Source organism: Abramis brama (genome assembly GCF_963993115.1).
Source record: "Abramis brama genome assembly, chromosome: 4".
In the NCBI taxonomy this organism is placed as follows: domain Eukaryota; kingdom Metazoa; phylum Chordata; class Actinopteri; order Cypriniformes; family Leuciscidae; genus Abramis; species Abramis brama.
In genome coordinates this window covers 9674786-9680198 of record NC_139966.1, presented here as the reverse complement: position 1 = coordinate 9680198, position 5413 = coordinate 9674786, and positions in this window count along the sequence as shown.

Genomic DNA, 5413 nt, shown 5'->3' with positions numbered 1-5413 from the left:
GACAGTCATTTGTGCATTCTGGACACTGTCCTCCTCCATCTCTTGTCCCAGACTATTTTGAGCGTTCCCTCTCAGTTTATTGCCAGTTGATCTGTGCAGTCTTCTTAAGAGCCACTCCAAAACAAATTAGTTCTCTTACGAGAGGTTCTCTCGTATTGCGTCAGTTGCTTAACCCCCTGGGGTTGGTGGTATCGTCGGCGATACCAGCTTGCTTTTTTTCTTAGACTCCAAATACTCTGTTGACTTTGATTTTACAAACAAGTTTCATACATCAATCGATCCTGTTAAGTGTGTATTATTTTTGTGTATACTCACAATAAAAACAAAGTGTTGTGCTTTTTGCCAAATAAAGAAAAATAAACACGAAGCGAGTTCTGCTTTCTCTCTGTCAGTGTAGTCCATTCTGAAACGCGTCCGAAAATGAACCATAACTCAGCGAATACTCAGTCAAACAGTCATACAGACACACAGGCATGAAGCTTGAATTCCCTTCTTTTAAATGAAGTAATTCATATAAAAAAACAAATATTCTCAGTTTATGTAATATGTATGAAAAGAGAGAGATGTCAGTCGTTCTCATCTCAGCTCATTATGTTTTAATGTGACCCCGCCCATGGAGAGTGCGCGCTATTCAAACGCAAATTATCTGAGGCATCCATGCAAACTGTGAACGCCCCCATCAGCTGGATAACACACACCGCGAGTTCACTTTCAGACTCATGTACTTTACGACGCTGTGAGGAATATTACTATCTTAACCCTAGTGGCGGCTGGTGAAAAATATCTTTGGTGGGGCTGTGTCATATTCAGTCGGTTTCAATAGTCTGGTAACCATGGGAGTCTTTTAGCACAGTGGCTCCGAGGTTGTGGAATGCTCTTCCTCAAGACATCCGTCAAAAATCCACCCTTCACTCCTTCAAAAACACATTTTTTATCTGAATATTACTCTTCAGCTCACAGTCTGTAAATTCTACATTGATATTGATATGCTATTTGTTTGAATCCCTCTTTGTTTTGTGTCTTTAACCTAACTTTGTAAGTGACCTCTGAATATTAGGCCTTCTTTTTGCACTTGGTGTATTGTGCTTTGATGTTGATGTTTATTTTGTTCTATTCCTTAACCCAGTCCCAGTGGTTCTCAAACTTTTTAGAGTTGTACCCCATTAGGCTTTAACATCCTTCTGCGTAAGTTACCCACTCTTCAGTCGCACCTTATTCAGTAAGGGACAATATTTGCCCCCTTAAATCGATTTTTCCAGTGCATTTTTACCTTTACAAATACCTTTATAAAATAAATAATGCTTTAAATAATGAATGTTCATAATACATTTTCAATAGAGAAATATGCAATGGTAAAATTGAAGTGATGCTTTTAAATATTGAATTAAAACCGCCAGTAGGTGGAGAGTCATCGAGTCATTCATTCAGTAATGAAACAAGTGGCTGTATTTATGAATTAATCATTGAATCATTGACTCTAATGATTCGTTCAAAACTGCAGATTCGTTCACAAACACTGCTGTGTGCTGCAGTTCTGCTGTGGCTTTCGTTGGAGCTATTATTTTGTTGTAAAAAAAATATTGACAACTGTGTTGAAAATGAACATCACTTAATATTAATATTTCGTTTGTTGAACTGTTGTATAAAATCAATGTCACATTCGCAATCGTGTGGATCTTAATATAATGTGATCATCATTAAACACAGGAACTCACACAGGGTATGTGTTTGTATCGAAGAGAGTTTGAATCTTATATCGATCTCCATGCTCAGCCTGTGTCTATATTTGTTCTTCATGCTAGTAACATTAAGTGCTAAATCCTTACTTTTACAAAGGTAACGTACATTGGCGAGAATGGTAGTATCAGCGCGATTTGCCGAGGCAGCAAGCTGCACAAGACCTGTCATATTATAGCCTACACGCTGCTTAAATGCAGACAGTTTTGACCGCAAAAGATGAGGTAATTTGATCGGATGTCATGTATTTACAGCATTTTACCTGATAGAAATGCATGCTCAGTTTAAAACTTATTTTAAGGTGAGGTAGAATTAAAGGAACGGCAAAATTCAGCATTTTGTCCCCGTACCCCCTTCTGTCACCTCACGTAGGCTACCCCAGTTTGAGAACCACTGCCTTTTACATATCTTTGTAAAGCGACCTTGGGTGTTGGAAAGGCGCTATATGAATAAAAATAATTATAATAATTATTATTATTAACCACCAAAACACAATTTAACACGATACCAGTGCTCTGTGAAAAAGTCAGTAATTATTTTATGCCATATTACAAGGCTGAGGCGTCCTTACACAAAAACAAACAAATTGCACAAACTTTCCATTTGCATTTGAAATTGAACTCACTTCATTCAGTCCGGTAACTGTCCATGCCGGATCTGTCCCCGTTGTTTTAAAATGTAATCACGGCAAGCAAAACAAGGCATTAGCATTACCACATAGCCAGGCCGATAGACCGCTGTCTGATGGAGATAGGCGCGCATGAGTGCGCGTGCAGCTTGGGGCGCTAAACAAAAGCGCCCATAGCTGACTAGATTTGAGCTCGCTGATTGGTTACAGTTTATGTCAAACATGTATATCTTAAATCAGCAATTGGCTAAGCTGCTCCACAGACCCGCCTCTTTGGGGCGATTGACTCCAGCGCCCCAGAGCTGATGAGACGTGCACGCAAGTGGAGGAGACGTGTTGAAAAAGCAGAGATTTTTAAATTTTATCATATTTTTCACATATACTGGGTGCATTTAATATCTCAAACACACAAATACTGGCAATTTGTATGTATGATTTATGTATATATTTACTTATTTATTTAATGAGTGTGGCTCATAAACTGTGGTCTGGCTCATGGGGGGGGCGGCGCCCTAGCGCCCTCTATTGGCCAGCCGCCCCTGCTTAACCCCCTGGGGTCGGCTATTGCGCCGGCGCGATAGGCTCGTTTTTTTTTTTTTTTTGTGCAAAAAAGACTCAAAATACCAATATTAATTTTGATCTTATATGCTTGCGTTACACATCAATCGTTCCTGTTAAGTGTATATTTTTTTTTGTATGCTCACAATAAAAACAAAATGTTGTGCTTTTCGCCAAATAAAGAAAAATAAACATGACACGAGTTCTGCCTCCTCTCTGTCAGTGTAGTCTGAAACCGAAAATGAACTGTAACTCAGCGAATACTTCTCACACAGACATGTGAGATATGTCTTTATGAAGCTTGAATTCTCTTCTTTTAAATGAAGTAATTTATATAAAAAACAAATATTCTCAACTTATGTAATCCGTCTGAAAGCAAGGAGAGGTACCGTTTTTTCGCTCTCCCTTCATTATTTTTAATGAGCTAAGGCCGCCACACCCCCGGCGCTATTCACATGGTAAATAGTTTAGGTGATCTATGCATCGCACCCGCTCCCCGATCAATGCCATAAAAACACGAAGTTTCATCAGATCAGATTCACTGATAGTTCATCGCGTTTAGAGAGGATAGCACATTTCTCCGGTAAAGACGCCCTTCAGATGATTCTGGACAGCGAGGAAGAATTCACCTTTTCCTCGGAGGAAGATTGCAACTCGGACGACGATTGGCTGCATTTTAAAGAGCGAATTGATACCTCTGAGGATACAAGTTCGGAGTAAGTTGTTTACTGTTATATAATTCCTTTTCTGATAATATATAACTTTATATATATTTAATTTCTGACTATATTTTGCCTAGTTTTGACTAGCTTTTGACACCTTTTACAGGAACGATTGCCTTACAATATCCCTAACATTCATGTAACTTTTTTAAATGTGATATTGCTATTTAAACATATTTGTATATTAAATATATTTCACTCAGTTTTGATTAGCTTATGACACTGATTCATGCTAAAATACTGCCTTATGCGTAATGTAGCTTGTTTGTGAATATCTGCTCAGGTTAAATATAATGTGGTTTAGTGCAAATATATTTCAGCCTCCGGTAAAATATGTGATACTGTGTAAATACATTATATTTTTATATAAATGTTCTGGTTTTGGTATTAGCCTATGACAGTGTTTATCATGCTTCAATACTGCCTTATGCACAGATGTTTTGTGAATACAGGTGTGTTACGGCCAGAGTTATGTTTATTTGTGTTTATTTCTTTCATTGATCCGGTTCTCTCTTTCCTAATAGGCTCCGCCCCTGCGCACCTGCGGCTGATTTAGTATCTAGGCTGGATAGCCTATATAACATCAGAGTAAAGAGAGAAGAGAGCGGAACGTGAGGGATACGTTTGTTTCCCACAGCGGCGTGATCGTTGTGATCACTGTTTTAAGCTCTGTGAAGAGCTTGACGTTCACGGAGGGAGAAGGGCTTAAGAGGATTGACAAGGAGTCCTGTGTGCGTCATGAGGTTTCCGCCAGCCGCTGTTCAGTTGTGTTTGAATGTTGTTTGTTTCTATGTTGCGTTGGTCTACGTCTGTCTATCTCTGTCCTCTATCAGTTGCCTGCTGATACGTGAGTTTTGATCCCATAATAAACTATTTCATATTGCTAACTTGTTATCGCGTGTCTTTATGTTGCTTACCCCAGATAACGAGCACTTTCATAACGGGGTTCGTAACATAAATGGGGGCTCGACCCGGATTTGTTGATAGCTGTAAATAGCTTATTTTGTTCTGAGAATTGAGCTGTGAGTAATTAACTTGATTTGCTTTGTGTGGATCAGGTTTATCCTACACATTTTCCGGTTAGTTAGAGTAAGCCAGCAGGGCTGTGCCTAGCGCCAGTTCTGGCTACGGTTTACTGTTTGTTGTTTTTCTTTGTTATGTTAGTTTGTTGTTTTTGGAGGTACTCCGGGGGAGAGAGAGAATCTCTTAATCGGTACCCTCTGAAGACTAGCTAGATTTTAGCTAGTTTTTCTGGTTAGGTAGGTAGGTCCGGGTTTTGCGTATGGATTTTCCTTAAAATTACTCCGCTTAATAAAAGCAAAATTATAGAATGGCAACTTTTGATTTGGACAGATTTATAGATCAACCTAGTGTTGAGGGGTTAGATGCATGTCGAAAAAATGACTTGTTTTTGATAGCTCAGCACTATGAGATTTCAGTTTCTAAAACACAGCGCAAAGAGGAAATTAAACGTTGTGTATTGTCTCATTTGACTGATCAGGGGGTATTTCCTTTTGTTTCTCGACAAGTACCTGAACCAGTGACAAGTGCTGTAGGAAGTTCTCCGTCACGAGGGCTGGTTGGTTTGCAGGCTACTCCAGGCATAGTAACTGCTGAGGTAGGACCACCTTTTTCAATTCCTAAATTTGAACCGATTTCACTGTCTACTGAAGCATCACCCGATTTTCGTTCTGATGTGCGGTTAAAGATTCGGCTCGCTCGTTTACAGTTGGAGACTCAAGATCGTGCTCAGGCAAGACAGAATGAT